This window comes from Aquarana catesbeiana, linkage group LG03 (assembly GCF_042186555.1).
Source record: "Aquarana catesbeiana isolate 2022-GZ linkage group LG03, ASM4218655v1, whole genome shotgun sequence".
Classification (NCBI taxonomy): Eukaryota; Metazoa; Chordata; class Amphibia; order Anura; family Ranidae; genus Aquarana; species Aquarana catesbeiana.
This window is the reverse complement of record NC_133326.1, coordinates 584,762,653-584,790,292: the sequence shown is the minus strand read 5'-3', so window position 1 is coordinate 584,790,292 and position 27,640 is coordinate 584,762,653. Positions and strand designations below refer to the sequence as shown.

The 27,640-nt window shown below is 42.9% G+C and overlaps 1 protein-coding gene across 1 annotated transcript in view; it reads left to right on the top strand.

Annotated features, from left to right (window-relative positions):
- The first annotated feature begins 536 nt into the window (after positions 1-536).
- The window catches only part of ANXA4 (annexin A4), a 117,873-nt gene continuing 90,769 nt past the window's right edge, over positions 537-27,640 (top strand). The window contains exon 1 of the mRNA XM_073622008.1: positions 537-670. The gene's annotated coding sequence lies outside the window, so the exon portion shown is untranslated. The remainder of the gene's footprint in view (positions 671-27,640) is intronic.

The window sequence follows — 27,640 nt, the reverse complement described above, 5'->3', positions numbered from 1 at the left end:
GCTCACATCGAACATTTGCGAATAGGCAGGTAAGTGTGCTTTATTGCAGAAGAGACATTTTAAGTCTCTTCTGCAATAAAGATCCCGTCTGTTTGCAAATTCTTACTTTTAAGCTTTAAGGACTTGGTGCTGGGGTTATTCACACATACTGATTGCAGGTACGATGCTCTGCCATCTTCAATGCAAAAAAGTGGTAAATCATAAGTAATGAGATATATAAAGAAGTTTAATAAAAATATATAAAGATACGATTATAAGATCAACATTGCTGCATTTACTATTTTTTTCCAAAAAAAGTGGACTGTCACTTTAAGATCTCAGGTAGTTGTACAAGGAATATTTAATGATTTTTGCATACATTTATAACCTGATGGGTTTTGTTCCTTCTGTTCTGGGTGCCGGCATTCATGCAGCAATCCATGAGACTCCACCTTTGTCCAAAAAGTGTTAAACTTTCCTTTAAAAAATGATCGCAATGTTAAAGATCCTTCCCCCATTCTTCTGCAGTGTGCTTTGTAGGATAACAAGTTGTCTCTGTGCCAGGCAGAACTGTTAATGGAGGTGGGACTGAACCTCCCTCCCCACCTAGAACCTCCCAGCCTGCTTCCACTTAAAATTCGACCTTTCCCTCTCAGAACGTGTGTGTGTTCCTGGCCGGAGACTGCTACAGGTGAGAGGGGACATCACAGGGGGCTTCCATTCTGTATGGTCATTGTGGAGACAGTGGACAGGTCACAGTTGCCTGTTCAGTGACACAAGCAGACAAACTTTCTGCACACTGTATGGGGTGGGGCAGGAGTGTCTTTTCTTCCGCACTTTGCGTCTTATCTTGCTAAGATCACACGTGTGAGCAGTTATGTTTCAACATGTATGGGGTTCCTCATTTAAAGGCATCCGCAGGCTACCGTCAAATGCTTTTTTTACAGTTTATTAGAAGTGAAGTGTTTTAGAGATGTATTATTTTTATTTTTGTTGCAGCTTTTTTAAAACTAGAGATTACACAAAAAAACAGCAAAACGTGACCATTTGTGCTTTGTCCATGCAGATCAAAGCAAAAGGTTCGCTTTAAATAGGTGAAGTGAGCTTGCAGCAGTTTATACTTACCTTCCTTTTGTTTTCTCAACACTGCATGCGGTACTTCCGGGTATGCAGCAGCATTTGTGACTCACCTTCCTCCCACATGAGGGCGCCATGATATGGGTACAGAGGAATAGACCCCAGTGTAAGCTCCAGCTAGGATTCAATTGAAGCTGAAAAAGAGCTTTGTTTTCTTGTTCATGGCAGTGAATGGAGCAGTGGGTGAGTGAAGGGGAGGTAAGTACAAGTTGCTGTGGCCGGCTTTAAAGAAAACTTTTAGTTCTACCCTGCATAGGCAAAGCACAAGTTCAATTAAATGTTATTAACAAAATGAAAAAAACCCATAACAACCAATCACAACTTACTTTGCTCAAGTCAAACCAGTACAAAATTGATGCTGATTGGTTGCTGCAATTAAGTAAAAACCCTTTACTTAATAATGCTGCATGTGGAATATTGGAGACGGATGCTTTGGGTTTGAAGGGTATACACCGTGCAGGAGGAATAACTCCCATTCACTATATTGTTAAGGCTATGGTGCAAATTGTAGTAAAACTACAACGTGTCTGATATTTGGAAATCAGTGAACTTCTGACATCAGTCTTAAAATTAACCAATGAGGAAAGAAATATGGGGGCTTTTTACTTTTTAAAAGGTGCAGTTTGTAGTTTTCTTCCTCGCCTTTGCTTCACTACTTGGTGAGTCACTAAATTAGAAAAAGCCTTTCACTTTACATGCATACTTATTCTGGGTCAGTAACTCAGTAAGTCGTAAATAAATCCAAGGTCAGAATAAGAGCAATAAAGCATGCAGGTTAAAGCAACTCCTATCAGTATACAAATCTTTTAAAACCACACCTTACCTCTAAAAGAAGGGTGAATACATTTTCCTTTACTTCTGCCCATGCTACCAAGTACTGCTCCAGTCCTGACAAACCTTCTGCTGAAATTTACAGAGAAACCAACACTTCCGGGAGTGTGGTTTCTCCAGGACCCCCTACAGCTCTCACTGGTTCCTCCTGCTGACCTCCACGTCAATGTTGTATTCTGTAGAGGATGGTGGTGGTCATAGGAAGGAACCAGTGAGAGCTGCGGGGGATTCCAGGAGACTGACACTCCTGGAAGTGTCAGTTTCCCCGTGGACTTTAGAAAAAGATCAGAAGATTGTTTGGCAGAAAGGTTAGTATGTAGAGGCTTTTTTTTTTTTAACATGTATTGCTTGGTTCAAAAAATTTTGAACATGAAGGATCACTTTAAATGAAAGATATATTTTAGGAATAGGGTTGCCATTCCTAATAGCGTTTTATGCTAGCTATCTCTGACTATGTCACTTAAATGAAACTAGTATGCAACAAGTAAAATGAAGATGACGTGAGCATGCCTGATGCACACATTTGTTTTGGGTCATTCAGAAAGTATGACAGCCAGGCAATTGGCATTTTCAGGAGAGGTCAGCAATAGCACTCTTGGTATTTCCCTCAGCACAGGTTAACAATGGCAGCTCCCATTCTGTTATTGGGACCTGCATTTAGGGTTGTGTCACTGAATGAATGAGTGGGGGACATGCTGTGGAGACATCTGTATTAAATACATTCAGTGCTGAGAAGTTCCTCCACTGATCTCCTCTGTTTCCCTTTATGTGGGTATTGGAAGATTCTCCAATGACGTCATTAGGTTAAGATATTGTAATAACTTTGTTCTTAGTTATGGGAAAATGATTCTTTTAGTATGCTTGTAAGTTGGAATGTGTGCTGTTGTATTAACTAACCCCAACTTGTACTTTTAGATAACCTGAACTAATTTGTTAAGCTGGCCATAATCGGATCAAATTTTGGTCTATTCCTTCTAAATTGCCATGCTTTACAGGCACACATTCATTATTTACCACAGGCACACATTCATTATGACAAGTCCATTTTGACCAGCATTGCTCCTTATTTCACATAGATGAAAAAGAAATTCTGATATACAAGATTTGAAAAGTGTGCCACAACCCATGAAAAATAGAAAGAAAGAGAACCCCTGGGGGTGGGATTTTTTAGGCACTACCAACAGACAATGAAAAGTAAGAATAATCATTTTAATAATATTGTAGAAAAATACATAGAATATATAGAATATTAAACAAAGTCATGAACATTGAAAAATCAAAATATGCAAATTGATGATACAGAGATCCTATACCCAACGTGTTTCGGAGATGAATGTTGTCTCCTTCATCAGGGTTTAATAGGAAATATATAATCTATAAAATTCAAATACAAATAATCAATAGTAAGTTAGTATATTCATCCCATAGTGCATAGCCAAAAAAGGCCTAAAGTGCTGGTGACTTACATCTTATTCAGTTGCACATACATGAGATCGTCCATATTTATTTTAAAAGAGAGACATGTCACATGGAGTCATCCGACCATCCTGCCCACATTATCACAGCCCAGAGCATATAATCAAAAGATATATATACAGGGACTATGCCCCAAATCAATAGAGAGGGGCTTGTCCCTAATCGTGGCGAGGCCATGTGTACTGGGGCCTACAGAATGGGAATCCTGTAAAAAAATGTAATGAAAAATATATAAATAAAGGGAAAATAAAAGGGATGTGAATATACATCCATAGTCCCAAGATAATCCTATGGTCAAACGTACCTAAAATGTGAGGTCAAATCAAACACCGGCAGACAGGCTTGGAAGGACAGAAAGATCAGGAGATGCTGTGATCCAATCGCTGTTGCATTGAAGGACTGTTCAAGGTCCCAAGTTAGAAAAAAGACGCAAAGAAACAAGAATATATTGAGCATCAATAGCCAACCCTAAAGAGGGAATATTTAAACTGCAATAGCAATAAAAAGGAGATAAAAAGGATCTCCATATAACTCACTATGAACGTGTTCAATCTCCCGTTAGCACCTCCGGATACGTCCGCCTGTTGACCATGTCTATGCGCCTATGATGCCTGAGTATTTCACATAGAACATTTTCCAGTAGCCTTTTTGCTTAGAGACCTATAGGAAGCTTTTCTATTTTTCATCCAAGCTCTGATAAAAGGGGATTGTTTGGCCCCCAAAAAGGCTCTGAATACCATAAATATTCCTGCTGTCTATGTTATATCTAAAAATAAATGATGATAGACTCTTAAGTTGGCCAACTGGTGCTCTTTCTCAGTGAAGGCTGCTGTGTGTTTTTTGTTTTTTTGTTTTTTTGTTTTTTTTTTGATAGTTGGTCTACTTTAGAACTGCTAAGGTTCAGTCATAAAGTTCAACAAGTGCTCCCTGATCAAGAGTCCAACATCTCGCAACCGCCATCCTTGAATACAATAGCTTGTGGCACAGATTCCCTTATCCTTACTGTAGAGCATAAATGGAAGAATCATTTAGAGACTAAATAACATTTAGATCTATGCATGTATGGCCAGCCTTAGAAAAGTCCAGGGTAGTGTAAAACAATACAAATATTGTGCGTTACTGTCTCCTTGTTGTGAGGCGTGGCTGTGTGAAATGCAGGATGAATGCCCGGAGGGGTGACTGTACACTCAGCAGTGGGTGGGGATGGATCATGCTTGTATAATAAGTTTATTGCCTTGGATATAGGGCGCCAGCAGTTTTGTGGTCTGTGGACAATGCAAAACAGTTAATGTAATGTTTATTTCATGTGTATTCTTACTGGATGTGGATACACCTTGTACATACGTGTCACTGAGAACATGAAAAACCTGCTTTTCTTTAGAATCCATGCATAGTATCTTCCTCCAGTGACTCACAAACTGCTGACAAACCCAGGCTACATAACATAAAGCAGATGTACTTAGCTGACCACAAAGATAACTGGGTGGTTGAACATGCAGGCATGGCCCAATCATCCAAAGGCATGTTGATTGGTTGGCTGTCATAGATCCACATGTATGCTTTGCTATACATGTTTACACTATAGCTGAGGGCAATTTTCCAGCAAAAGACACACATGTGTCTTACATCAATGGTTATACTTACATTGTTAGAGATTTTATATTTTATCCTCTTTCAAACCAGCCATGAGATCAGTACTTTCTAGGTTAAGATCAACTTTAAACTGTCAGTTTGCTATATTTCTCAGGAACTCTACTGGACAAATCTCTTCATTTGAGTTCTTAGGTCTGCTCTACCATGACTATAATGGGCAGGTCCCTTCCTGTTTAGTTTATTTCTTTTGCAAGAAATTAATTTTAAGGAGAAAGTAATAACAAAAGTGGATCACCCCAAGGTGGACAGGAGCACTTAAAGTGGAACTCCAGGGATTATCTGTATTGCCAGCTTACATTGATCCAACTTGGCACGATGCAACTATCCCTTCTAGAGGGCTGCTGAGTATGATGAAAACTTCTATAGTAGGCTGCACTACATACAGTGATAGCCACTATTATCCAGGTCCTGCTCAAGTGACTTCCCATCTGCACAGCAAACACAAGGGGTCGCATGCTTGGTGCCGCCATTATTCAGAACGTCTTCTATTTTTTTTTTCAATTACTACAAGGCGTTGTCTGTTTGGGTGGGCACTGCATCCAGTACTTTAATGACTAATGATGTGTAGTTGTCTGTAGCAACTAAACTAAAACTCAGCTTTCATTTCCCTGACTGAAGTCAATTTAATAACGAATTTCCAAAATCATCAGGATAGAACGAGAGATAACCTCCTCCCACCATGAACAAAAAACACATCACCAAGAACACTTTGCACGGAACTGATCAGTTATTGTTTCTTATGACCTAGCAGGAACCACACTACTGTATGTGAGATTGCTAGTGCCCTTGGTAGCTGGAATGCCCCATGCTTTGCATCCCTCTATATGGCCGGAGCAGTGCACTTAGTGGATGATGATGGGTGGAAGATTTTAGCCATAATGCTCTAAGTATTATATAATGAAGTAAACTCAGTAGTTGGTAGCAGACATGTGGCTTGCTGTATTGCTGGCTCCATCATGGCTTGCTGTATTGCTGGCTCCATCATGGCTTGCTCTATTGCTGGCTCCATCATGGCTTGCTGTATTTGTAGCTTCATCTTGGCTCACCTCCTGGGAATTTTTTTCCTTTAACAATCTGTGTTCTGTAACTTTGGATTTCCTCTTGTATTGCCTGTGCAGATATTTTAGTAATGTCAGAAAATAAATAATTGCTGAACAAACATTTTATTGTTGTAAAATTTATTGTACGTGTGATCTTACATGTTGGTCTTTACAGGTTAGACTTATGCCAATATTTCATATCGTCTTTCACTTGCAATATATTACAGTAGAAAATTTTGAAGTAAAATTTAAGGCATTTTTTTTTTTTATTTTGGATAGAGGGAGGGTTAGAATGCCTGTCAATTTTTTTTGTTCCTTTTGTAGAGATTTCCCTTCACTCCCTGTTCCATTGCCAAAACAGGTGTGAGAAATTGAGGGGAACCCCCTTCAGACTGAGGGAATGCCTGGTTGTCACCAGGGTCACCAGTACTAATGTCCGTATAGGATGATTTTCCTCCTCCCTTCCTTTTCCTGTTCTGGTGAAAACCCAAAATTTGGGATTTTCTTTCACTTTCACTCTCACTGACAATAGTAGACATGACAAATAACGAGAGTGAATCTCCCTAATGGGGGCACAGACAGCAATAAAAACCTGGGAGGTGTTCCCTCTTCAATTTATCTAAAACTAATAAAATGTTTTGCCTTTTGGTACACTTTGAGGGCTCATTCACACCAGAACCACAGAAGAACAAGCGCACAAGCGTTTTATGCTATGCATTATGCACTGTGAAGTTTGAATGAGCCTTAGCGTTTTGGAAATGAATCAAATTGTATATATCATTAATCATTATCCAGACTACAATGCCCATAGTAAACAGTCTCCCAATGTAGTTATTTTATCAGTATAATATAAATTAAGTTCCTTATGCTGACTGCAGCCAGTGCTTTAGAGGGCTCTGATACCTTAGAGCAGCAGGAAGGGTGCACGATCTTTCCGCACTGTGATTGGCTGCACAATGCTGACATCATCAGGAGCCTGTCCTAGCGCCTCCTGGTCATCAGCATGTGATCATGAGTTGCTGGAGGCAGCTCCATCTCAGTTCTGGGAGAGTTGATATAGCACGATCTAGAACTACATAGTGATGCATATACAGGTGTAGCAATAACTCTCAGTGGAGCTGCTGGTTTAAGCAGGCTTGTTACCTTCACTCTCCTTCCCTCTGTTTTACCGGCACCGGGTCTAGGGTTCCGTTGAGTTTACCTCTGGACGATACACGCACCAACACTTGAGTACGTTTTCAATGCTTTATTAAATAATTTACTAAGGAAGTAGCAGGAAAGAGGCTGAAGGGAAACTGCAGAAGAAACTCAAATATCTTCTTGTAAGGTTCTTGACAAATGTCCTGGTAGTATTTGGATATTACAATAGAATGCGCTCCCCTCATGGGACACACTCTTTGCTCGCCTGGATAGGGTTCTCTCAATTGCCTAGCAGCCAGTATGTAGCACGAACAAAAGTCTCTGCCACAGACTTGTTTGGGATAAACCTGTACAATCCTCTGCCACAGGATGTATTGGTTTTCTGCAATGAACGTCAGTCACAGTGCTTGAACCTTTAAGCCAACCCGGCAACACTATGCTGTATAGTTACTTTTAGGACACGTCCTCCAACCGAGTCACCAGGCCCCTCTCCAGAACAGCATGCTGCGTGATCCTTCCATGACGGGTCCTCCCCTGGGATCTTCTCGGTTGTCCAGCTTCTTCCCTCTGGATAGACAGCTCAGGACCATTCCTCGGCTGCTGTGGTAGGCCCCAGACAAGCTTCTGGGCCCACCCCTGCGCCGCAGCGACGTGGGCCTCCGGAACGGAGAACCACGAGATTGCTCTCTAACGCATACCTGTCGGCCAGGAGGGCCAGCAGGTGGCTGCAAAACGAACCCCACAATATGGCGTCTGTCCCATAAATACCCTCGCCTAGAATGCAACTCGGAGGACCACCTCCACCGAGTTGTCTCCGGGACAGAAGAGCATCCATACGCTTCGACACGTTGCCTTTCCAACACTGACCAGTGATAACAGCGAAACCAACCGGTCAGTATGGAAACACACACAACGTCAGCCAAGCTGGAACAGAGGCAAACCTAACCTATTTAACAAACAAGTTACTAAATTTACCTAACATATGGTAGATCGCAAATCTACCAGCGCTACACAGGTATATGTGGCAACTAGGCTTTAAGGTCCACCTGCCCAGCTGACACATTTATGCATATAGTGGTCATAATGTGTTAAAGTGGACCTAGCATTTTGGTTCCCTATATATCCATTGCAATAACTCCTATGGTACTATAAGGCACTATAATGCACACTACACACATCCGAGGCTTGTTGTGGCATTAACACAACACATCAGTACAGAAAGGTTTGAAAAGGGCCTACTTCACAGTAAGTGCCGGTTCACACTACAGCGACTTGGGATCGGACCTGTCAGACCTCAAGTCGCCCCAAGTCGCTGGACATAAGAAAATCCATTGAAGTGAATGAGAGCTGTCTTAATGTACACTACTGAAGTTGCTCCGACTTCAGAAAAGGTTCCTGTAATACTTCAAGGCGACTTCTAGGCAACTTGTACCCACAGATTTCAACGGAAGTTACCTCCAAGTCAGATCTCCATCTATATTGAAACGACTTTACAGGAAAAGAAATTAGTTTACCCAGGCAAACCCCTCCCTCCCAGAGAGCTGAATATTTCATGATTGGCCACAGCCAAAGTCGCCTGTCCTGGAGGCAACTTTAAGTCGCGTTGTAAGTTGCTTAAAGTCGCGCTGAAGCTGCCTCCAAATCGCCTTGCAAAGTCGCGCTGTAAGTCGGGTTGCCCCCTGTGAACCGAGCCTAAGTGGATGGTCACACTTTTGTATCACCAAATCACATTATTATTTTGAGTTAAAAATGTAACTATTGCCTTCTTGGTTCAGTAGATTGTATGCTAGTAAAATTAATATTCTACCTACGCTCTTATGTGTTCAGAACCTTACCGATTGCAATATCTTCTGCAGATTCTTGTCATTTATTTGAGGGAATAGGAGACCCAGGGTAAATAAACATACACTCTATACCCCCAAACTTAGGGGTGGCCTGGAAGTTGCTGACCATTTGAAATACTTTTAGGTTGCTCAAATGGCGCAATTGATTCGTTTTCACACTCACTAATCTCCAATGGATGTCTATAGAATCTTACCAGTATCCTTCCATGGCAGTCACCTAATGTGGCTACCGGCTAGAGATAGGCTTCCCATACGGTGCCCTACTTTACGCTTTTCGCTGAGCTTGTGGGACAGACTGTGCGCCTCACATAAATTCAAATCAGCTCATACTCCCCTGGCTCCTCTATTTCTCAACCCACAATTTACTCCTGGTTTCACCTTATCTGTGTTTAAATGGTGGCAAAATAATAGTATATTATTAAAGCGGACCTTCAGTCATTTTTTCAACTTTCCATCTAATAAATCTTCTGCCCTTCTTGTTTTAACTTTGAATAGTAAAACATTTTTTTTCTGTCCATAAATACCTTCTCCAGCCCACTTCCTCTTTATTGTCTGGTTGGAAAAGAACAGCATGTAATATAAAGTTGTTAATAAACTGACAATACTGTACGTATTATACCTATCTATGCAGCAGGTGGCACTATAGTATTATAGTGTATAGTTCATATTTTCTATGATATAACAGGATGTATTGTCTATCTCAGTGCATGTACTTGTATATTCCTGCTTCCTGTTCATGTTTCTCCACGTTGTAAGACATGTAATATATTTCTCCATGAAAGTAAAGCCGTATTACTGCATCCAAAAAGCTTACAGCGCTTAATTGCAATACTCTGCATAATAATTAGAAGTAAGCAATTTGAAATCGATCGTGTGTGAATGCAGCATAATTTTCTCCTCCTCTCCTCCCCCTAGTGCTTACTATTGGCTAAACAAAAACGACTGAAGCTGTAAAACACTTGTAATACGCTTTAAAAAAGCTGGTAAAAAGCTGCAAAAAAGCTTAAAAAAAACGCCAGAAAAATGCCAGTAAATCGATACACTCAGGTGTGAATGGAGCCTTAGTCCCTCCGGGTGATATTGACCAGCCGCCTAAAACGTCACAGTCCCAGCATGCCCAGGGACTGTGACATCATAAGGGGGCGGAGTCTCCGCCTATATAAGTCACAACGGAACCCTCAGAGAGCAGTCCAGCCGGAGAGAGCGTCGTGTCAACATCTGGAGAAGAGGGAAGAAGCCCAGGAGCCCAGAAGTCCGGACCTCCGCTGGCAAGAGAGCGGCCCGAAGACAGCGGAGGAGCCGGCCGAAGAACTGGAACACCGGGAGAAGAGGAACCGGAGGGGCCCCCGAAGCTGGAAGAAGACCCCCGAAGCCGGAGGAAGACACCCTGGAGCTGTTTAATAAATTATTTTAAAAACCTGTGTAGTGTGTTTTATTGACACTTTTTCCCTAGGTGAATGGGTGAATGGGTAGGGGTACCATGTACCCCATACTCATTCACATAGGGTGGGGGGCCGGGATCTGGGGGCCCTCTTATTATAGGGGCTCCCGGATTCCGATAAGCCCCCGCACGCAGACCCCGACAACCACCGGCCAGGGTTGTCAGGAAGAGGCCCTTATTCTCATCAACATGGGGACAAGGTGCTTTGGGGTGGGGGGGGGCCCCCCTCCCCAAGGCACCCCCCCATGTTGAGGGCATGCGGCCTGGTACAGTTCAGGAGAGGGGGCGCTCGCTCGCCCCCACCCCCTTTCCTGACCGGCCGGGCTGCGTGCTCGGATTGGGGTCTGGTATGGATTTTAGGGGGGACCCCACGCCAATTTATCGGCGTAGGGGGGCTTCCCCTTAAAATCCATACTAGACCTAAGGGCCTGGTATGACCGCGGCGGGGCTCGCAAGATGTCAATCTCGCCGATAAAAGTGGCAAGATTGACTTCCTTTTCTAGTCCCGTCGCACCTGAGTCACGTTCAAAATGAACGGACTTGTCCATGTGTGGGCAAGTCCGTTCATTCTGAAAGTCCGCCGTAACTCCGGTGAAAGTCCGTCGGAAAGATGGGCGGACCTAGCCCGCCGGAAAGTTCGGTCGTGTGTGGGCAAGTCCGTCTGTTTTAACCACTTGCCGACCGCCGCACGACTATATACGTCGGCAGAATGGCACGGGCAGGCAAAAGGACGTATATGTACGTCCTTGCCTGCCCGCGGGTGGGGGGTCCGATCGGACCCCCCCCCGGTGCCTGCGGCGGTCGGCAAATCTCCCCCGGCGATCGGAGGTGAGGGGGAGGCCATCCATTCGTGGCCCCCCCCTCGCGATCGCTCTCAGCCAATGGGATCATTTCCCTGCCTCTGTATTGTACACAGAGGCAGAGGAAATGATGTCATCTCTCCTCAGCTCGGTATTTTCCGTTCCGGGCCGAGGAGAGAAGACTGCAATGTAAGTGCACCAACACACTACACACAGTAGAACATGCCAGGCACACTAAACACCCCGATCCCCCCCCCCCGATCGCCCCCCGATCCCCCCCCCAATCACCCCCCCCCCCGTCACAAACTGACACCAAGCAGGTTTTTTTTTTTTTTTTTTTCTGATTACTGTATTGGTGTCAGTTTGTGACAGTTACAGTGTCAGGGCAGTGAGTGTTAGGCCCCCTGTAGGTCTAGGGTACCCCCCTAACCCCCCCTAATAAAGTTTTAACCCCTTGATCACCCCCTGTCACCAGTGTCGCTAAGCGATCATTTTTCTGATCGCTGTATTAGTGTCGCTGGTGACGCTAGTTAGGGACGTAAATATTTAGGTTCGCCGTCAGCGTTTTATAGCGACAGGGACCCCCATATACTACCTAATAAATGTTTTAACCCCTTGATTGCCCCCTAGTTAACCCTTTCACCACTGATCACTGTATAACCGTTACGGGTGACGCTGGTTAGTTTGTTTATTTTTTATAGTGTCAGGGCACCCGCCGTTTATTACCGAATAAAGATTTAGCCCCCTGATCGCCCGGCGGTGATATGCGTCGCCCCAGGCAGCGTCAGATTAGCGCCAGTACCGCTAACACCCACGCACGCAGCATACGCCTCCCTTAGTGGTATAGTATCTGTACAGATCAATATCTGATCCGATCAGATCTATACTAGCGTCCCCAGCAGTTTAGGGTTCCCAAAAACACAGTGTTAGCGGGATCAGCCCAGATACCTGCTAGCACCTGCATTTTGCCCCTCCGCCCAGCTCGGCCCAGCCCACCCAAGTGCAGTATCGATCGATCACTGTCACTTACAAAACACTAAACGCATAACTGCAGCGTTCGCAGAGTCAGGCCTGATCCCTGCGATCTCTAACAGTTTTTTTGGTAGCATTTTGGTGAAATGGCAAGCACCAGCCCCAGGCAGCGTCAGGTTAGTGCCAGTACCGCTAACACCCACACACCGTACACCTCCCTTAGTGGTATAGTATCTGAACGCATCAATATCTGATCCGATCAGATCTATACTGGCGTCCCCAGCAGTTTACGGTTCCCAAAAACGCAGTGTTAGCGGGATCAGTCCAGATACCTGCTAGCACCTGCGTTTTGCCCCTCCGCCCGGCCCAGCCCAGCCCACCCAAGTGCAGTATCGATCGATCACTGTCACTTACAAAACACTAAATGCATAACTGCAGCGTTCGCAGAGTCAGGCCTGATCCCTGCGATCGTTAACAGTTTTTTTGGTAGCGTTTTGGTGAACTGGCAAGCGCCAGCGGCCTAGTACACCCCGGTCGTAGTCAAACCAGCACTGCAGTAACACTTGGTGACGTGGCGAGTCCCATAAGTGCAGTTCAAGCTGGTGAGGTGGCAAGCACAAATAGTGTCCCGCTGCCACCAAGAAGACAAACACAGGCCCGTCATGCCCATAGTGCCCTTCCTGCTGCATTCGCCAATCCTAATTGGGAACCCACCACTTCTGCAGCGCCCGTACTTCCCCCATTCACATCCCCAACCAAATGCAGTCGGCTGCATGAGAGGCATTTTTATGTCCTCCCGAGTACCCCTACCCAACGAACCCCCCCAAAAAAGATGTTGTGTCTGCAGCAAGCGCGGATATAGGCGTGACACCCGTTATTATTGTCCCTCCTGTCCTGACAATCCTGGTCTTTGCATTGGTGAATGTTTTGAACGCTACCATTCACTAGTTGAGTATTAGCGTAGGGTACAGCATTGCACAGACTAGGACACACTTTCACAGGGTCTCCCAAGATGCCATCGCATTTTGAGAGACCCGAACCTGGAACCGGTTACAGTTATAAAAGTTACAGTTACAAAAAAAGTGTAAAAAAAAAAAAAAAAAAAAAAACACAAACAAAAATATAAAATAAAAAATAATAGTTGTCGTTTTATTGTTCTCTCTCTATTCTCTCTCTCTCTATTCTCTCTATTGTTCTGCTCTTTTTTACTGTATTCTATTCTGCAATGTTTTATTGTTATTATGTTTTATCATGTTTGCTTTTCAGGTCTGCAATTTTTTATACTTTACCGTTTACTGTGCTTTATTGTTAACCATATTTTTGTCTTCAGGTACAGCATTCACGACTTTGAGTGGTTATACCAGAATGATGCTTGCAGGTTTAGGTATCATCTTGGTATCATTCTTTTCAGCCAGCGGTCGGCTTTCATGTAGAAGCAATCCTAGCGGCTAATTAGCCTCTAGACTGCTTTTACAAGCAGTGGGAGAGAATGCCCCCCCCCCACCGTCTTCCGTGTTTTTCTCTGGCTCTCCTGTCTCAACAGGGAACCTGAGAATGCAGCCGGTGATTCAGCCAGCTGACCATAGAGCTGATAAGAGACCAGAGTGGCTCCAAACATCTCTATGGCCTAAGAAACCGGAAGCTACGAGCATTTTATGACTTAGATTTCGCCGGATGTAAATAGCGCCATTGGGAAAGCATTTTATCATACCGATCTTGGTGTGGTCAGATGCTTTGAGGGCAGAGGAGAAATCTAGGGTCTAATAGACCCCAATTTTTTCAAAAAAGAGTACCTGTCACTACCTATTGCTATCATAGGGGATATTTACATTCCCTGAGATAACAATAAAAATGATTAAAAAAAAAAAAAAAATGAAAGGAACAGTTTTAAAATAAGATAAAAAAGCAAAAAAATAATAAAGTAAAAAAAAAAAAAAAAAAAAAGCACCCCTGTCCCCCCTGCTCTCGCGCTAAGGCGAACGCAAGCGTCGGTCTGGCGTCAAATGTAAACAGCAATTGCACCATGCATGTGAGGTATCACCGCGACGGTCAGATCGAGGGCAGTAATTTTAGCAGTAGACCTCCTCTGTAAATCTAAAGTGGTAACCTGTAAAGGCTTTTAAAGGCTTTTAAAAATATATTTATTTTATTGTCACTGCACGTTTGTGCGCAATTGTAAAGCATGTCATGTTTGGTATCCATGTACTCGGCCTAAGATCATCTTTTTTATTTCATCAAACATTTGGGCAATATAGTGTGTTTTAGTGCATTAAAATGTAAAAAAGTGTGTTTTTTCCCCAAAAAATGCGTTTGAAAAATCGCTGCGCAAATACTGTGTGAAAAAAAAAAAATTAAACACCCACCATTTTAATCTGTAGGGCATTTGCTTTAAAAAAATATATAATGTGTGGGGGTTCAAAGTAATTTTCTTGCAAAAAAAAATATTTTTTTCATGTAATCAAAAAGTGTCAGAAAGGGCTTTGTCTTCAAGTGGTTAGAAGAGTGGGTGATGTGTGACATAAGCTTCTAAATGTTGTGCATAAAATGCCAGGACAGTTCAAACCCCCCCAAATGACCCCATTTTGGAAAGTAGACACCCCAAGCTATTTGCTGAGAGGCATGTCGAGTCCATGGAATATTTTATATTGTGACACAAGTTGCGGGAAAGAGACAAATTATTATTATTTTTTTTTTTTTTTGCACAAAGTTGTCACTAAATTATATATTGCTCAAACATGCCATGGGAATATGTGAAATTACACCCCAAAATACATTCTGTTGCCTCTCCTGAGTACGGGGATACCACATGTGTGAGACTTTTTGGGAGCCTAGCCACGTATGGGACCCCGAAAACCAAGCACCGCCTTCAGGCTTTCTAAGGGCGTAAATTTTTGATTTCACTCTTCACTGCCTATCACAGTCTCGGAGGCCATGGAATGCCCAGGTGGCACAAACCCCCCCCAAATGACCCCATTTTGGAAAGTAGACACCCCAAGCTATTTGCTGAGAGGTATAGTGAGTATTTTGCAGACCTCACTTTTTGTCACAAAGTTTTGAAAATTAAAAAAAGAAAAAAAAAATGTTTTTTTTGTCTTTCTTCATTTTCAAAAACAAATGAGAGCTGCAAAATACTCACCATGCCTCTCAGCAAATAGCTTGGGGTGTCTACTTTCCAAAATGGGGTCATTTGGGGGGGGTTTGTGCCACCTGGGCATTCCATGGCCTCCGAGACTGTGATAGGCAGTGAAGAGTGAAATCAAAAATGTACACCCTTAGAAATCCTGAAGGCGGTGATTGGTTTTCGGGGTCCCGTACGCGGCTAGGCTCCTAAAAAGTCCCACACATGTGGTATCCCCGTACTCAGGAGAAGCAGCAGAATGTATTTTGGGGTGCAATTCCACATATGCCCATGACCTGTGTGAGCAATATATCATTTAGTGACAACTTTGTGCAAAAAAAAAATAAATAAATTGTCACTTTCCCGCAACTTGTGTCAAAATATAAAATATTCCATGGACTCAACATGCCTCTCAGCAAATAGCTTGGGGTGTCTACTTTCCAAAATGGGGTCATTTGGGGGGGGGTTGTGCCATCTGGGCATTTTATGGCCTTCAAAACTGTGATAGGTAGTGAGGAGTAAAATCAAAAATGTACGCCCTTAGAAATCCTGAAGGCGGTGATTGGTTTTCTGGGCCCCATACGCGGCTAGGCTCCCAAAAAGTCCCACACATGTGGTATCCCCATACTCAGGAGAAGCAGCTAAATGTATTTTGGGGTGCAATTCCACATATGCCCATGGCCTGTGTGAGCAATATATCATTTAGTGACAACTTTTTGTAATTTTTTTTTTTTTTTTTTTTTCATTATTCAATCACTTGGGACAAAAAAAATGAATATTCAATGGGCTCAACATGCCTCTCAGCAATTTCCTTGGGGTGTCTACTTTCCAAAATGGGGTCATTTGTGGGGGTTTTGTACTGCCCTGTCATTTTAGCACCTCAAGAAATGACATAGGCAGTCATAAACTAAAAGCTGTGTAAATTCCAGAAAATGTACCCTAGTTTGTAGGCGCTATAACTTTTGCGCAAACCAATAAATATACACTTATTGACATTTTTTTTACCAAAGACATGTGGCCAAATACATTTTGGCCTAAATGTATGACTAAAATTGAGTTTATTGGATTTTTTTTAGAACAAAAAGTAGAAAATATAATTTTTTTTCAAAATTTTCGGTCTTTTTCCGTGTATAGCGCAAAAAATAAAAACGGCAGAGGTGATCAAATACCATCAAAAGAAAGCTCTATTTGTGGGAAGAAAAGGACGCAAATTTCGTTTGGTTACAGCATTGCATGACCGCGCAATTAGCAGTTAAAGCGACGCAGTGCCAAATTGTAAAAAGTGCTCTGGTCAGGAAGGGGGTAAATCCTTCCGGGGCTGAAGTGGTTAAAGTCCTGCGCACCTGGCGGACAAAGTCCGGCAAAAAGTCCGCCGAGCAAAGTCTGCCGTAAAGTCCGCTCGTGTGTACGCGGCATTAGGCTCCATTCATAGTAGTGGCAGGATTTACCGCCGCCCTAAAAAGCAATCTGCCTGAAGTAACTTGTGTGAAAGCAGCCGAACACAGACATGTTACTGCCATAGGAAGAGATGAGGAATACAACAAACAGCAAGAACTACCTTTGTTGCCTTTCCTAGCGTGCAGTGGGTAAGAAGTAAAAGGAAAACAGAAAATAAAAGTCTGACAAAGGTTCTCACCGTTCTTCACTTTATCTCACAAAAATTCAGTGGCGGCCCGTCCATTAAGGGTGCATGGGTGCCACCTCTCTATCACGCCACCCTCTATATGAGTAATGGATAGATTCATGCATAGCTTGAATCTATCCACTGCCGCCACGGCCACCCCCTATTCATGCGCCCGGTCCCTTTCAGGACCCCGGGCGCATGAATTACAGCGGCAGGGGTATTTTTTTTTTTTTTTGAAGCACCTGATTAGAGCCATAGGCTCTAATAGGCTTCCAAATAAGGTGGACTTTTGGCACAGAGCATTGCGCTCGGAGCTCACCCAGATGTGTTAGAAAAGCAAATGAATATTCGTTTTTCTAACACTAAACCGCCTTTCTGCCAATCGGGAAGCGCGGGTCTGACACCCTTCACCTGCTTGGCTGAAAGGACAGGCGATCCTATTGGACACCTAGCAGGAGGCAAAAAGAGACGCATGGTGGAAGCATTGAGGACAGAGGAGCCGCCGCCTGACCCACAGCTTGCCGCTGCCTGACCCGCTGCCCGTCCCACAACTCGCCGCCGTCAGCCGCTGCCTGACCCACCATCAAGATGGGGTAAGTGCCAGTCAAACAACAAGCGGTTAAATGCCGCCGGGGGGGGGGTCACAGTGGCTGCATTTGATGGGCACAGTGGCTGCAATTGATGGGCATAGTGACTGCATTTGATGGGTACAGTGGCTGCATTTGATGGGCACAGTATGGCTGCAACCAATTATTTTTTTTTTTCAGAAGCTTTCAGTTTGTTTGCGCCCCCCCCCCCCCCCCCCCCCACAAAAAAATTTTGAGCACCAGCCGCCACTGTCTCACATAAGGAATTTTGCCTGGAACTGAGCTTTTATTACATATTTTATACTTGTATCCAAAACTTTTTGTTGCATTTTTTGTACTTATGCATGCTAAGCAGCACCACTGAAATGAATGGTATATGCACATTCATTATTTGTAATGTTATGTGTAATCCCTAATCTGTTTTTTGCCTCACTTTGCACAATGCAAACTGTACATTTAAAACAAAGGTAGATACATGCATGCAGTCATGTATGGCAAAAATGAATTTTACTGCAAATGCACAACTGTGAAGGACCTCTAATTAGAGTGCCTTGAAAAAGTATTCATACCCCTTGAAATTTTCCATATTTTGTCATGTTACAACCAAAAAAGGTAAATGTATTTTATTGGGAGTTTATGTGATAAGATCACAAAGTGGCACATAATTGTGAAACGGAAGGAAAATGATAAATGGTTTTCAACATGTTTTACAAATAAATATGTGAAAAGTGTGGGGTGCATTTGTATTCAGCACCCTTTACTCAGATACCCCTAACTAAAATCTAGTGGAACTGATTTCTTTCAGAAGTCACCTAATTAGTAAATAGATTCCACCTGTAATTTAATCTTAGTATAAATACAGCTGTTCTGTGAAGCCCTCAGAGGTTTGTTAGTGAACAAACAGCATCATGAAGGCCAAAGAACACACCAGACAGGTCAGGGATAAAGTTGTGGAGAAGTTTAAAGCAGGGTTAGGTTAAAAAAAATATCCCAAGCTTTTAACATCTCATGGAGCACTGTTCAATACATCATCCGAAAAAATGAAAAGAGTACGGCACAACTGCAAACCTACCAAGACATGGCCGTCCACCTAAACTGATGGGCCGGGCAAGGAGACCATTAATCAGAGAAGCCAAGAGGCTCATGGTAACTCTGGAGGAGCTGCAGAGATACACAGCTCAGGTGGGAGAATCTGTCCACAGGACAACTATTAGTCGCGCACGCCACAAATCTGGCCTTTATGGAAGAGTGGCAAGAAGAAAGCTTTTATTGAAAGAAAGCCATAAGCAGTCCTGTTTGCAGTTTGCGAGAAGACATGTGGGGGACACAGCAAATGTGGAAGAAGGTGCTCTGGTCAAATGAGACCAAAATTGAACTTTTTGGCCTAAAAGCAAAACGCTATGTGTGGCGGAAAACTAACACTCCATATCACCCTGAACACACCATCACCACCGTGAAACATGGTGGTGGCAGCATCATGTTGTGGGGATGCTTTTCTTCAGCAGGGACAGGAAAGCTGGTCAGAGCTCATAGAAAAATGGATGGAGCCAAATACAGGGTAATCTTAGAAGAAACCTGTTATGCCGCGTAAACACGAATGGACTTTTCGATGGACTAGGTCCGAAGTCTTTCTGATGGACTTTGCAGCGTAGGTCTGCCGGACTTTCAAACGAACAGACTTGGACACACACGATCACACCAAAGTCCGATGGATTCGTACGTGATGACGTAGGACCGGACTAAAATAAGGAAGTTCATAGCCAGTAGCCAATAGCTGCCCTAGCGTTGGTTTTAGTCCGTCAGACTAGCATACAGATGAGCAGATTTTTCGACCGGACTCGATTTTAAAAATGTTTTATTTCTAGGTCCTTTAGACTTTTGCGAAAAAAAGTCCACTGGGGCCCACACACGATCGAATTGTCCGACGGAGTCCGGTCCGCCGGACCAAGTCTGACGGAAAGTCCGCTTGTGTGTACGCGGCATTAGAGTCTGCAAAAGACTTGAGACTGGGGCGGAGGTTCACCTTCCAGCAGGACAATGACCCTAAACATACAGCCAGAGCTACAATGGAATGGTTTAGATCAAAGCATATTCATGTGTTAGAATGGCCCAGTCCAGACCTAAACCCAATTGAGAATCTGTGGCAAGATTTGAAAATTGCTGTTCACAGACACTCTCCATCCATTCTGACAGAGCTTGAGCTATTTTACAAAGAAGAATGGGCAAAAATGTCAATCTCTAGATGTGTAAAGCTGGTAGAGACTTCCCCAAAAAACATTTAAAGCATTTATCATTTTCCTTCCATTTCACAATGATGTGCCACTTTGTGTTGGTCTATCACATAAAATCCCAATACAATATATTTATGTTTTTGGTTGTAACATGACAAAATGTGGAAAATTTCAAGAGGTATAAATACTTTTTCAAGGCACTGTAAAAAGGAAGGAAACAGTCACAGCTCCTATAGTGCTCTCTTTATAAAACCCATAATGCTCTGGGAATCCTGTATCATAGGTGCTACCTGGTTTTAATGCTTATTTTTAAAACACATTTTTAAATATAAATAATTTTAAAAACTACACAGAACTTCAGTTTACACTGAGACGCTTTTCAGGTGTTTTAGCTCTCAAAATAGCGCCTGTAAAGCGCCTCTCAAGCCACCCCAGGGTGAAAGTCCGAGTGCTTTCACACTGGGGCGGTGCGCATGCAGGACGGATGAAAAAAGTCCTGCAAGCAGCATCTTTGGGGCACCGCCCCTGCCCACTGAAATGAATGGGCTCCGCTGCCAAAGTGCCTGCAAAGCATTTAGGGCACTATTAACCTTTTCCTCGGCCGCTAACGGGTTTAAAAGCGCCCCGCTAAAGGCTGAATAGCGTCGCTATAACAGCGGTAAAGCGCCGCTAAAACGAGCATAGCCCCAGTGTGAAAGGGGTCTAAAACATTCAACTTTAAAAATAAATAAGTACAATTGACCCAAAACCATCATGGCTTACTTTTAAGCTGGCATGTTAAGACTGTAGTCTGTTGTTAAGCAGGCCAGATAATGTTTACTGATAACATGGCTGTTATGTTTAAACTGCACTTTCCAGAAGCTTCATCAGGTTTCTAGAACGGTCCTGGGTAATATTCCGGATGAACAGGATTATGAGGGGTGGTGGTAAACATAAAATACTGGTTAGACCACATTTATTGCTCACGTGTTCTCACCGAGAGGTCTGTGTTCCCTTCATTTTTTAAAAATCTCTGTTCTGTCAAAAAATGTGCAGCACTGTGGTTTGCAAATCAAATATTATAATAGACTTGTTACATGAATAGCTTTGTACTTGTATCTGATTTTTGTTTGAGAATGCATTCCTGAACATTAGGGCCCATTCACACCATGTGAGCTGGCCAGTATTGCCCAACACAGCCATCCCAATGTATAGAGAAGGCAATTTGTCTTGTATCCTTATTGTTTCAGTTCCCAGCAGTGCCCTATGTTGGTGTGCATGGAAAAAGTAGGACAGGATCCATTCTTTGGAGTGGAGCCTGTTGAACGCACTAAACCACATTGCAACACACTGCATAAAATTGATCGCAATGTAATTCTGTGACCTTTTAAAAATGGTTAAAAAAGGAAACGTTTACACAATTCATCACACCACCCCTACACAATGGATACCAGGGTGCGTGTTATACTAAACATAATGTGCACCTTCTGGTGTGAATGGGCCCTTAAAGAGTAACTCCACTTTCATGGGGAAAAAAAATAGCAAATAAGGAAAAAACATATAGTGTGTACAATTGCAATACAAGTCATTTTTGTAATTGAATGTTATTAAAAATGACCTTTCCTTTTCAATCTGCAGCTGCTGTAATTTTCTAAAAGCTGCTTTCGAAAGCTGCTTTTTTTAATTTTGCGTTTGAGGCTGCAATCACATCTGAGCGTTTCAAAGTCAAATGTTTTTACTGCATTTATACCACATTTTTGAGGCAATTTTGTACAGGTCACCAATGTAGAAGGCAGAAAAACGCCTGTAATCTGCCCCAAAGAAGCTCGTTCTTTTTTGAGCTTAGGGCGTTTTTCCAGGCGTTTTGCTTCAGGTGACAAAATGCTCAGATGTGAACAGGTGCCATTGAAAATGAATGGGATTTTGCTTGTTTGTGGGGTTTTTTCAGACGTTTTTTTCGGGCGTTTTAGGAAAGTTTTATGAGGTGATGAGCTGAAAACGCTCAGGATGTGAATGCCGCCTAAAGGTGCATGGTAGAGTATTAAACAAAAAAATATAAATATCAATTTAGCTGCCATAGCAGCTATATCCTTTGTAGTTGTCCTGTTTTGAGGTATTAGTATGTTTTATTGTTGTCAGGGGTAGTTAAAGCGGTTGTTAACCACTTAAGGACAGAGCCTCGTTTTGAGATTTGGTGTTTACTGGTTTAAATCTGTTTTTTTTTTTTGCTAGAAAATTACTTTGAACCCCCAAAGATTATATATTTTTTTTCTAACACCCTAGAGAATAAAATGGCGGTCGTTGCAATACTTTCTGTCACACCGTATTTGCTCAGCGGCCTTACAAGCGCACTTTTTTTGGAAAAAATACACTTTTTTGAATTAAAAAATAAGACAGCAGTAAAGTTAGCCCAATTTTTTTTTTATATTGTGAAAGATGATGTTACACTGAGTAAATTGATACCCAATATGTCACGCTTCAAAATTGCGCCCGCTCGTGGAATGGCGACAAACTTTTACCCTTAAAAATCTCCATATACGATGTTTAAAAAATTCTACAGGTTGCATGTTTTGAGTTACAGAGGAGGTCTAGGGCTAGAATTATTGCTCTTGCTCTACCGATCGCGGCTATACCTCACATGTGTGGTTTGAACACCGTTTACATATGCGGGCGCTACTCACGTATGCGTTTGCTTCTGTGCGCGAGCTTGTCGGGATGGGACATTAAAAATGTTTTATTTTTTTTTCTTATTTATTTTACTTTTTATTTTTAATTTTTACACTGTTCTTTAAAAAAAATGTTGTCACTTTTATTCCTATTACAAGGAATAATTGAAAAAAAGCATGACAGGACCTCTTAAATATGAGATCTGGGGTCAAAAAGACCTCAGATCTCATATTTACACTAAAATGCAATAAGAAAAAAAAATGTCCCTTTAAGAGCTATGGGCGGAAGTCACGTTTTGACGTGACTTCTGCCCTGCAATGGTATGGAGCTGGGTGGGGGCCATCTTCCCCTCACTCAGCTCCATAGCACACACACGGGAATGGACGCGATTGCCTCCGGTAAGTGGCGAAGGGCACCGGAGCGTGGTGGTAGGGGGCCCCTCTCCCGCCACCGATAAAGGTGATCCCACTGCGAATCCGCCACAGAGACCACTTTTATCTGAAAGCCGACCGCCCGTTCCTGAAGAGGATACCAGGATTATGGTAGCTAGGTGGCGGGCGGTCGGCAAGTGGTTAAAGAGGAAATGTAGTCTGCTCACATAATTTCTAATAAAAACATCTTTGCCATTCTGAAGCTTCCCTCCAGCCACTTTGCATATTATTTTATATATACTGTGATTCTGTACTTTCCAAATATTCTGCAGAAATCTCCCTTCACTGAGTCAGGCTGCAGTCATTTTAACTGTGGTCAGCGGATGCTGCTGCCTGTTCACTTCCTGGATTTACACAGACACACAAAGGCACACCTCCAGTTCTCATTGGCCCTCTTATGACTCATCCCCCCCCCCTTCCTTGGTGGCAAACTCTCATTAGAGTGAGAGAGAGAGCTGTGCATGATGTCATAAGCCTAGGCAAGAACAGGAAGTGGGCTGTATAAGGTATTAACTGGCAGAAAAAAAATGTTTTATTATCCAAAGTTAAAACAACAAGGACAGAAGATTTAATAGATGGAAAGATGAAAAAATGACCTAAGATCCGCTTTAAGTCATTTTTTTTTTTTTTTTACTTTAAAAGTCAGTAGCTGCAAGAACTGTAGCCATTGACTTTTAATAATAGGACACACTCACCTGTCCCAGGAACCAACGTTGCCTTCACCCGACCGGTTTCTTCAGTGGGCTTCAGCCCCCAGCGCTAACTGTGGGCATCCGGCTGTGAACGTTTGTGGCTTCACAGCCGGCTACTCACTGCACATGCACCAGCCGCACTATCTGAATGGTCCTGCACCTTTCTGGGACCTATGTCGTATCTCAGAGAGCTGCAGGGGAATGAGGGGGCTAAACTCAAAAATTAGTGCCAATTGTGAAGGAGGAGAGGGGAAGAGAAGGAAGAGCAGAACTCCTTTTGGGTGAAGTTCTGCTTTAATGCATTATTAAAATAAATACGGTAACTAAAAGAGGTCAAAAACAACAACTTTTGTATTTTTAACATTAGGAGCATACACCTTACATTTTTAAAGTTGCTAGTTATACTTAAATGCACTAAATATTATGTGAAAAAACTGGAAAAGAGACACAATCATTTTGACATTTTTTTTTTTTTATGTATAAACTTATTTTTATCTTTTATGAAGGGATATCTGCTGTAAAGTGAGTAGCCATTGTCCTCAGTTCACCTGTTACCATTCCCATGAATACCTTTGTTCACCTTCAAACACATTCATAAAATATGAATGGGTCTGAAGATAAACAAAACCCAATAATACCAGCAATCTGCTGTGTATCAGGGAAGAGAGGAGCGGTCTACCAGGGAGACAGATGTCCGGGAATGACCTGACTGGAGGGAACATGGTCAGGAGAGAAGAGCATTTTGACTGAGGTGAGAAGACCAGGTGAGGGGGAAGGAGACAGGAGACTAGCAATCAGTGGAGACACAGATGGGGAAGGAGCCGTTGACAGGAGATGAGGTGGCCAGAGATATCGCTGATAGGTACATGAGGCAAAATGGAACTATACTTACCTTCACTCCAGCACTGCGGTGTCCGGAAACTGGCCGCCCAAAGAGGTCAGCAGCCAGCGTGGAGCTTTGGGACACCACAGCACTGGAGTGACAGTAAGTATACTTCCGATTTTACATACTCCATGCACCTACGCGTGCACAGTTCAGTGTATAGGGGAGAACAGGCAGGTAGGAAACTTTAACCACTTGCCGACCTCCGCACACACATATACGTTGGCAGAATGGCTCGAACAGGCAGTTGGGCGTACCTGTTGGGTTCCGTGAACTTGATGTTCGCCGGCGCCGAAGGGAGAATGGGGGGATGCCTATGTAAACAAGGCATTTGCCTGTTCTGCCTAGTGACATGACAGGGATCTACTGTCACTCTGTCATCAGTAGCAGTGATCGCTGTCATGTCAGTGGTAGCCCGTCCCCCCCCACAGTTAGAACACTTCCCTAGGACACACTTAACCCCTTGATCGCCCCCTAGTGTTTAACCCCTTCCCTGCCAGTGTCATTTATACAGTAATCAGTGGTAATTTATAGCACTGATCGCTGTATAAGTGACAATGGTCCCAAAATAGCATCAAAAGTGTCCGATATGTCCACCATAATGTCGCAGTCCTGATAAAAATCGCAGATCGCCGTCATTACTAGTAAATAAAAATTATAATAAAAATGCCATAAATCGATCCCCTATTTTGTAGACGCTATAACTTTTGCGCAAACCAATCAATATTATTATTATTGCGATTTTTTTTTTTTTTTTTTTTCCAAAATATGTAGAAGAATACAAATCGGCCTAAACTGAGGAAAAAATTCTTTTTTTTTTTTTTTTTATATATATTTTTTGGGGATATTTATTATAGCAAAAAGTAAAAAATATTGTTTATTCAAAATTGACGCTCTTTTTTTGTTTATAGTGCAAAAAATAAAAACCGCAGAGGTGATGAAATACCACCAAAAGAAAGCTCTATTTGTGAGAAAAAAAGGATGTCAAATTTGTTTGGGTACAACATCGCACGACCGCGCAGTTGTCAGCTAAAGCGACGCAGTGCCAAATCGCAGAAAAAATGCTCTGGTCAGGAAGGGGGTAAATCCTTCCAGGGCTGAAGTGGTTAATGCAGTAGAGACATAGTACATCTCTACTGCATTAAAAATTCTGCCTGCCTGTTCCAATTTATTGGTTTTGTCCTAAAGTTCCACTGGGCTTAAAAAAACGTCTGTTCTCTCGGGAGTAAAAAACGCTCATATAAAGCATTATTTTGTACAAAGTTTAGACGAGTTTAGGAGAGTTTTACTTTTTTTTCGGCCTCCAAGCTCCAATCAGAAACGCGAATGAGTAGGTTTTTTTTTCTGCCTCTAAACGTTAAACTCAAAATATGCCTCTTATTATCCTAATGTGCATGGACACATAGGATAACATTGAGCTGCTTCTACAAGCAGAACACAAAACTCCTGTAGAAGCAATGTTTTTTAAGCCAGTGTGCATGGAGCCTAAGCAAACCTGCAAACTGTTTGTTTACATGGTTTACTTATACAGGAGTCATTGCTGATCTATCAGATATGCAGTGCTCCTAAACTAACAAGCTGGCGACTTTGTTCTAATTTATACAGGCATGTTGACAGCAGTTATTTCCCCAATGCCAGGAATGGCGCTAGGCTATTAGCGCTCAACCACTCATGGGAAATATAAGTGATGAAGTTAAAAAATAACCTATAGAATAAACAAAGACAATAATACAGACCAAAAATAATACAGACCAAAATTGAGGGGCCTTATGAGCGTGTAGCCCTTATAACTAGACAAAAGGAACTGATCACCAAGAGGTGCTGTCAAAACAGAGGTGGGACTCCATCTGTAAAACAAAGAGAGGGGAAGGGAGGGAGACAGCGTGACCACTCTGGTGTTATAAGTTCCAACAAGGTTTAATTACAAAGAAAAGATCAAAATGAATACTCACAAAGTATAAAAACACATATATATGTCCACTTGGAGTCCAGGGTCACAGGACGTGTCTCCAGGGACATCAGATGCATGGGGAATAGGACCACCATCCATCTGTTTTTTGGCAGACAGGATCGGATCAGATGGTTGCAGGTGTCAGCGGACAAGTGTTTGCTGACATCCACCGTTCCATAGAAGAGACTGGGGGGGGGTCCGATCAGATCCGCCTGAAAAACTGACAGGCGGACCTGATCGGACTGCCCGTGTGAAAGGGGCCAAAGGCACAGCTTATTCGTTTTTTTTTTTTCTTTTTTTTAAGTCTTATTCACACGGGTGTACACAAGCATATACCTGTGTGTGAGGGCCGTGTTTAGGGTGGCCACCTCCCTTTATACCCGACCACATATGAATTACACAGGTTCGGTGGCTGATTAACCGGTTCCTGACCGCCGCATGTAGATATACGTCAACAGAATGGCACGGCTGCGCAAATGGGCGTACCTGTACGACCTGAGGCAGAGAGACTGCTGCGGACACACTCGTCTGCAGTATTCTCTCATGAGATTTTCACCCCCTTCCATCCTCCTAAAAACTGGACAGCACTTTCCCAGGAGGACACAGGTCGAAAAACCTCTCTTCCACCCAGCCCGTGACAGGTCCACACCACCCCACAATCCCTTCTCTACAAACTGAAAGGAGAACACACACACCATCAACTATCACATAGAACGCTTGAATGTGGACTGGTATGGAACACAGAAAATCGTATTTCCCATTTCAGGCTGTCTTTTCCAACTAGCCATTATGTTGATATTTTGGCCTACTGGCATATAGAGACTGCGCCCTGGTTCTCAAAAGGCTCTGATGAAGAGGTTATCCTCGAAACGCGTCAGCCAACTCTAAACCCCCGCCTCAACATGGGCTCATGATATTTTTAACCCATTTTTAATTTTCCATGCCTTTTATATTTTGTTACCTGTTTGCATGATACGTAGTATTGGTATTATTCAATTGCTTTTATTTGCTTCTAATTTCCTTTGAATACATTTTATATGTTTTGATGTGAGCTATTGATCACGCGCCCTTCATCCATCACTCTCCATAGTACCTGTACGTCCCTTTAAATTTGCCACCATGTCAGCGCGTGCGCACCGCTGGCGGCGTGCACACACCTGCCGC